The sequence below is a fragment of the Nicrophorus vespilloides genome, unplaced genomic scaffold, assembly GCF_001412225.1.
Source record: "Nicrophorus vespilloides isolate i.1.1-1 unplaced genomic scaffold, Nicve_v1.0, whole genome shotgun sequence".
Classification (NCBI taxonomy): domain Eukaryota; kingdom Metazoa; phylum Arthropoda; class Insecta; order Coleoptera; family Silphidae; genus Nicrophorus; species Nicrophorus vespilloides.
This window is the reverse complement of record NW_017099987.1, coordinates 245,737-254,516: the sequence shown is the minus strand read 5'-3', so window position 1 is coordinate 254,516 and position 8,780 is coordinate 245,737. Positions and strand designations below refer to the sequence as shown.

Here is an 8,780-nt window from a genome sequence, read left to right as displayed (position 1 = left end):
TTAGTGTATCATCATTATTTTTCCCTCGTATCGATTCAACAGGATCATTAAGTTACGAGGACGAGGATTTTCGAAATGTAATAAATATATAAACTTGAGACAACAACGGATTTCAGTTGAGACGAATATTTGCTTTGATGGATGGAAACCAAAATATGGTGGTTGAGTTTTTGATTTATTTATTTATTTTGTATAAAAAAAATAATATTTCAAAATAAAATAAGTAATTAAATGTAAAAGCATTTTTCAGTTAATTGATATTATTTTAAAAATGTTAATATTCCAGAAGTTGAATTAAAATTTAAGGTAATTAATTGATTTTTTAAACTCAAAATTTCAGATTTTAAATTAACCTATCACCAGAAATATTTTTTCCCAATTTAATAATTTTTAGTTTTTTTTTCTTCAGAATTGAAATTCATCTTTAAGAATCCTTGCGCATCCACCAGTTATTCTACAATTTAAAATGAATTGACATTTATTAAACAGGTAATTTTATAAATTTCAATTCAACCTAAAGGAAGTAATGTGCCTTTAAAATTTAAATTGATTGAGTAACTTATGTACACGGCGCATACACCGATTTACTGGTAGTAGATTACGTAGCAATTACTAAGAGGGTTATTTTTAAGCCAAATAATTAATCGGTCGGATTCGCGCATTGTGTCGAGAGAAGAGAAAAAAAAACAACAAAGGTACGTAAAGACTCACTTTATTTTTAGCGATGTACCAGAAAATTGGCTGCTACGAACGAGACGATAATCCAATTTGCGTGTATACAGCGTTTTCTTGTTAGCATGAAACATTCAGGAATTAACGAGAGAATAATACGGACGATATTGTCAACCCCCGAGTTTTCCAGTAATCGACTACTACCACCTAACAACTCGACTTCCATCAACCCGCTTTCAAATTTAATTGAAAGACTAAAGTGCGAGAATATTATATAATATATTTAGGTTTAGACGAAGTGGGCCATCCCTTCCGAGATCAATAGCGAAATCTGTATACAGACGTATATTTTTTTACCCACTTGCATTTTCTTATTTAGCAAACTTTTAATTCCGTTTGCATAGCTAACATTTTCGCTCTTTTTATAACTCGCCTGAGTGTGCGAAAAGTTGTTTCGAATGCTGGCTGCATAATTATATTGCGCCTCGGTTTGAGCGATGTGCCCTATCTCAATCATCTGCCGAGTACTTGATTTCTTTTTTATTCCTCACTCCTCGATGTGAAGGTCCTTTTGTGATTACCACGACCAAAGGACATGTAAAGGGCATTTCGAGTTGTTTTTTTTTCGTAGAAGATTTAATGAGAATCTTGTATTTCATGATTGAATAAACATCGAATTAGAACTTTTATTTGTATAATTAATTTTGAAGTTAGAAAAAATTAATAATGGTAATTTTAATTAACAAACATCTAAGAAATTAATATTAAATGTTTGTATAACTGATTTACTTTAAAATGATTTCGTCTTTTCTTATAAATTATTTATCTTTGTTAATATTCAGATAAATTAATGTATAAATAACTAACTTAGAATTTACTAATAACAATTAATGGTCACATTTCCCACAGTATTTTGAGTAATTTCTGAATTTAATCGATTTATCTGTTGCATACAAAATAATTGGATTTTTTTTTGTTTTTAATTTATTTGTATAAAAACAATAAATCTATAGAAAATACACAGCACTAATTAAAATCATTTGTTATTTAATAATTTCACAACATGAAGGTAGCAACAAAAGGTATAATTGTTTTGGTAGGAAATGAGTTTTAACGAGATTTTAATTACGATGATTTAGAGTTTTTGAATTCATTCACGTTACGTAATTGGAGTAGAAACAAAGATCAATGGATGACTCTCATTAACGTCGATATTATTAACGTTCATTGAAAATATTGTGGGGCGTTTTCAACCCGTCCATTTGCATCTGCAATAATGAATAAGCTTTGCGTAATGGGATCTGAGTGGAGGATTGTTCATTTTATGGATCAACGTTTTCGCCGGAAAAGCGGTGTGTTTCATATGTGTGTATATATATATATATACCTCCCAGAAATGCATTAGCAATTAGGGAAATTGAAACGAAATCGTGTGTCATTGTTTGCGGCGTCCGTGGCCGAGCCAGCTCATCGACGTCGGTTCCTGGACAATCAACGTTCGAAAAAAGTAAATCCGCTATGATGGATGACGAAATAATATCAATTTCTTTTACTATTCCTTTTTTCACTATATATCGATTTTTTATTATTTATTTTGTTCAATTAAAATTTACTTAGGATTTACTATAGTCCGTTTTGAAAATTACATTAAACCGGACTATAGTAAATCCGCACTGATCGAAGCAGCGAGCTATTGCTATAGTATTGTATTAAGGTTTATTTCAAAATCGCATATGTAATGACCTAATAGTGACATGTCTTTTGGAAATTTAAGATTATGGTAATAGAACAGTTTATTAACTTTATATATATTTTTGTGTTGTTTAGAACTTCAATAATAAGAACAGTAGGAATTCGAATTGCCTGAAGATTAATCTGGATATGCATGCATTGGGGAAAGGTGAGCTTCGAAGAAAAAAAAACAAATATTGGGTATCGGAGTGATGCACGGAAAATTGAATATTTTGTAAACATTGCTTAAATTTGAATATATTTTGTTGCCTCGTTCCATTTATTTATTTTCTCCGTCTTCGAGCGCCTTTTATACCACCTGGGCACCATAAAGGCATTCGATTCTAGTAAAAAAAAAAATAAAAAATACACAACTCATGAAAATCAAGTGATTCTATAAACAGAACAAAGTCTTAATTTTGTAAATTACTTATTTATTGTTTAAAATCAGAAAATGAAAGATTCTTCAGTTAAATTATTGAAAATGATAAATATAAAATAAAATGTGTAATTATAAAAGATATAATGCAAATCTTACATTAATTTGTAGGAAATATAATACTAATTCATAAAATAAACTATATTTGATCTGATGCAACTTCTATTATGCATTTACAAAGAAATAATATATGTTACAGATGTTACTTTAGTTTCATTTTATTCTTTCTAATTGTATTTCAAAACAACTAATTACATTTTAAGTGAACTTCGAAACTATCAACTACATTTTATTGGTAAGTTGATATACCTGTCAAAATTATTTGAAGCAGTTCTAAAATTAAAACAATGGCATAATGAAAAGTAATAAAAATTGTAGATTGATAATAAGGAAATACAATACTTTACTTCAGTAGATACACTTTATTTGTGCTGATGCATTTACAACAACAAAAAATGCTCAAATCTATAACAATATTGATAATTTCTTTAATGTTACGTGTTTGATATTTAATCAATATCGAATGGAAACTTATTACGTGCATGTTTTCATTCGCAACCGAATGATTATTTTCAATTTAAACTTCGCATATGGCAATGGTGTTTTGTTCGGACTAATGCGGCTACGAAAGAGCAATTAAACGGCAAAAAAAATTCAGAGGATGCTCCAGAAGCTACGGTTATCATCATTAAATAATCATCATTCATGACATTTTACAACCGAGCACTTTTATAAATAAAGAAAACGCAATTATAATTGCATTGTTATAATGCGTCGCACAAATTTCCACCTCAGTGTTTTCCCAAGAATTACATTTATTTTATTTTCCATTTTTTTTTTAAGAATTTAAAAGAATAATCAATTCCTTTGAAAGGTGTGCAAGGTTTTTAATTATGAATTGTCTATTTATGATAACTTACAGTTATTTGTCTCAAGTGTTAAGAAATAAATTCTCGAAATACAGTACGCTACCTGCGTCGCTACCTCGATTAACGCTGATTTGTTATAACGCGGTTTGCTGGAAATCTCATATATTTCAGTTTATTTATTCGGATTGAGACATATTACAATGTTAATTATTTAAAGGTGCATGCCCCTGTAAGCCTTAGCTCTTTCGGCATTACGACGGTTAAAATTGTAAAATAAAAAGCGTTACATTTGGGTTAATTTTGTACTGCAAAAGATAGAAGAGGAGTTTAGGGTGCGATCGCATGCTACCAACAATTGATTAATGAAAAATATAGAAAGCGATTTTATCGCCAAAAAATCAATAATATCAGAAGAGCCAGGATTTTCATCACAAAAATAAACTTAATATATCTGTGTGTAAATGTTTATGTTAGATAAAATATATTTTATAATGCAAATTATTATAAATACAACTTAAAATTAAAGTAAAATTTATCACCGTTTCCCTATTTTCTATGTGTCAAAAACTCCTATAACCTCCTATAATGCTGTTTCGTTTAGCGCTCTGTCTTCGGGAACGCATTTAAAGCGCTAGACGAGGTCTTGCTGTAATATATAAATCAACAAACATACATTATTTGTTCTAGATGCATTGCATAAATTTCAATGTCTACAGGGAGACTAATAGCCGAATAGTTAAGTCGCCCTACACTACCCGATCTAGTGGGCGTTCATCACAGATGGACAGTGAAATGAATGATGTTAAGCATATGGATCTTCACCAAGTCGATGGATAATGACAGTGTTAAGGACAGCAGCAGATTCACAGTAAAAGGAAATAGTGGAATCGCAGAGTATCAATATACTACTGAAGTTAACCTACAAGACGACAGCCAACCTACAAATTAAAAATTTAAAAAAAATCATCATAATGGTAACTATCCACCGGGGAAGATTACCTACCTAGTGTCAACCGCGATCTTAAATTGATAAACAGATTGTGAATAAAATTGCATTATTCTCGATATGTTACTGTTACTTCTCAAGTATCGCGCATTTTATTAAAGATGTTTTTCTTTATTCTTTACACCAGTGTTTCCCAAAGTGGCCAATATCGACCCCCCGGGGTCTATGACAACCTGCAAGGGATCTACGTCACATGAAATGAAAATGGGGATCCACGATAGTGGATCTCAACATTCACTGATATTACCTATTTACTTACATTATACTATCTTATAATAAAAAGACATATATATTATTTATAAAAGTACTTATGAAGTAAAAAAAATATTATATATGTTTACAAAATTGTGTAAGTTCTAGTCATTCGTTTTGTGGTCGCAATACATTTTGAACTTGTAAAAAACTTCACATAATGATATACCAGTATCATCTTGTTACAAGCATACGCGCAGTCTCAGAGCAAAAATCTTAATAATTATAAGATGTCCCAATGTAAATAATAAATTTACAAAAAATCTATATCAGGTAAGTAGAGGGTCTACCCAAAAGCGAAAAACATGGTAAGGGGTCTACGACACAAAAAAGTTTGGGAACCTCTGCTTTACACGATTGTCCAGGTAAATCAATTTTCCGACGAATAGCAATTATTTTGTTTTCAATTTTGTTTTGTAAGAATTTAAAAGACAAATGTTAGAATAACCAACTGTAACTGTATTATTGATTGTACAACTCTTGATAAGTTACTTGTCAATTCTCAAACTGAAAGAAAACTACAAATATGAATATATATTTTTCTGAATGCATGATATGAATTGTTATCTCAAATGAAAGTTCTCAAAATAAGATTGAAAACAAAATTTATCTAATATGTTATTTTAGATATTTTTTTATATATTATAAACACTTTAATGGACAACATTTTCTTTCCAGAAATGGATTATATCTAGTTTTCATTTATTTTTAAATTAAACTAAATAATTTCATAACATTATTATTTCTAAGAGTATTTCTTAAGAATGGATTTATAATTTCAATTATAATGTTGGTTATGAATTAATCTTATTTGTATTAATTCTGAGTTTCTTATAAAACATTACGCAGTAATTTATAGAATGTTTGACTGCATTATATAGCGATACGTCATATAGTGAGGGTAATTAGTTTCCGCACTATTTGAAACCGGAATAACAGAGGAATAAGATATATACAAAAATATACCGCATAAAAATAGATGATTCTATTAAAATATATGAGAAATAATTAATTGAAATAGAACTTTCTCCAAAAAATCTTAATTATGATTTTTTTTGTAGTAGTATTATAGTAAGATAACAAAACTAGATATAAAATTCATGAAATTGAAACATTTAATTAAAAAAATCATTTCAACAACACACATCAAAATCTAGAAATTATTGAATAAAAGAATATGATTTCTTATATAATTCAGTAAATTTTGAGATATATGTAATATGCATACTAAAATATATGCCTATGAAATAAATGGTTTATACGATATTCACTATAAATAATGTAATTTTACTGCAACATAAACAGTAATATGTAAATAATGGACAGTATTAATTTTGAAAGAACAGATAATGCATCATGTGTTTTATTTTTACGGGCAGACACTCCACGAGCAAAGCGCGATAAATTAGATTAAAACTTGATGCTGGTGTCTGTGTTTGCAGCGATATTTACAGTAGATTTTCATATCACGGCTAAAAGCTTCTGATCGTTCTCGGCGCTCGGCAGGGATTCGGATTGTGAATTATCAATGAACTTTCTCAACATAATTTTGTAAAGTGGAATTGTACTTCTTCCCTTTTCCCTGTAGCCATCCGAAAGCAGATCGCACCTAGTCCAGACGAAGTACGAAAAACAACGATAAAAAAACTCGCAGCTACTGGCGTAGCATTGTATAAATGCTTCCTTCGTCGTTTTTTTTATTCTTTTTGGTTATAATATGATTAGAAAAGAGCGATTCGTGTTGAATTAATAAAATGCATTTTGCAAAGTGTTTGTCCAAATTGCAATCATATTAAAATAATTGAGTAAATAAGTGTAGCGGCAAATACATATATAAATGGACAGTCTTAACTATTAATTAACTATGCAAGATTTAGGCGAAAAGTGATTTATGAAAAAGCATAATATAATGTAAAGAAACCATTCAATTGAAGAACACTATTATATCAGGGTTGTCGCATTTTCTGACCATGCTATTTTCGACTCCGTGTAACTCAATTATGTATTTATAATAAAAGTTAAATTGAATATGATAAAGTCTTTCAGTAATTAATATTCAAATTATAAATGTTACTAGTCAAGTTTGTAATGCTGTTAAAAGTTTGTAATAATTGAATGATCGAAATATTCTTTCAAATGAAAGAGTTATTTCCAATGAAATCAGGCATTCCACAGGGAAGTGTACTGGGACCCCCAAAATCTAGATCTAGACATTCACCCTAAAAAAGGATCCTGTCCTCCAGTTACTTCAAATAATAATGTTATCCTAGAAGCTGATGATCACAAATACCTAGGTATAACTTTAGATCACAGGCTCACATGGAAAAAAAGCAATCACAACTAAACGGAAGCAACTAGGAATCAAATTCGCTAAATTATACTGGAAAATAAAATTTTAATATATAAGGCAGTGTTAAAACCGGTGTGAACCTTTGGCATCCAGCTTTCGAGAATAGCGAGCAACTCGAACATTGACATAATTCAGCGTTTTCAATCAAAATGTCTGCGTACTCTAATGCAAACTCCCTGGTATGTGCCAAACGACGTTATCCATAAAAATCAAATTGTATTGAGAACCTCTTTATTATCAGTTAAATTATATAGAGATATAATTGAAGGAGATGTCAATTACAAAAAAATGGTGAAAAGTGTTCTTCTGTGCATTTTCATTTTGTAAATGTACGGGTCCACTTCGTAATCCTATAATGCTCTTAAAAGTTTGTAATAATTGAGAGATTAAGGCTAGTTCAGAAAGTTGAGACAACATAAATTAAAATGTATTCGTTTAACATGAAATTAATGCAACGCTTTTCAAGTAATTTCATTAAATCAATGAAACAAGTTTTTTTTAGCAAGAATAGAGTTTAGAGTTACAAATAAAAAATCGTGTTGTATACATTGACAGTTAACCTTTTAATTGAACTTCAGAAATAGTAATGCCAAATGTACAAAAATGAAATGGAATGAACACCTTCATTCTCATCAATCCTGACGGTAATTTTTCAAATTGGCAAACACGAAAAATGGATACGCAATGTAGGTTATACTCTGGACCAGGCCGTGGATAATCTTCATGGGCAATCCTATGCGCACTCTTGGTGGTCCCGACAGGATTCCGCGTTTCTGGGAATTGCTTATTTGATTGCGTTGGGCCAGCTTAGCGGCCCTCGAAACCGATACCCTCACCACAGGAAACATCTGGACAGTATGTAAACATGCATTGAACTGATCGATAATTATTTGTAAAACTTACATTTCAATTCGATATTAATTAGATCGACGTTTTATTTTTCTTGCGCTGTCAAAATTACCTTTCAAAATAAACAGCTTTTCGTTTTTTTTTAGACTATTTTTAATATCGTGGCGCATTCTTCGATTATTTTATATATATTCTTCTTCTTTATTAAGTTAAATCGTAAATTTTTTTCGAAATTTTCATAAATTCTTACATATAACAAATAACTTTGTACAATACATTAGAGAAGCGCGCTTAGAAAATACGTCAAAGAATTACGAAATACATGAAAAAGTGCATCCAAACAAAATAAATAATTAAATTACACATGGATAGATTATAAAAACATTTAATTTTCCATTTACATACGGAATTCATACATAATTCACTGCTACTCGTGTTAATTCAAAACGCTCATCTTCTTTTGATGAATTGGTTCAACAGAATCGTTTGAGCATGCTGTGTATACCGGTAGACATAACAGTAATTGGATATGCGGATGACTTGGCAGTAGTGATGGTAGCAAAGATAGAAGAGGAACTCACTGAAAAGGCAAACATAGTCACATGCAACATC

The 8,780-nt window shown here is 30.1% G+C and overlaps 1 protein-coding gene across 2 annotated transcripts in view; it reads right to left on the bottom strand.

Annotated features, from left to right (window-relative positions):
• The window catches only part of LOC108566555, a 38,946-nt gene that overhangs the window by 26,988 nt on the left and 3,178 nt on the right, over positions 1–8,780 (bottom strand). The gene's annotated exons all lie outside the window — the stretch shown is intronic.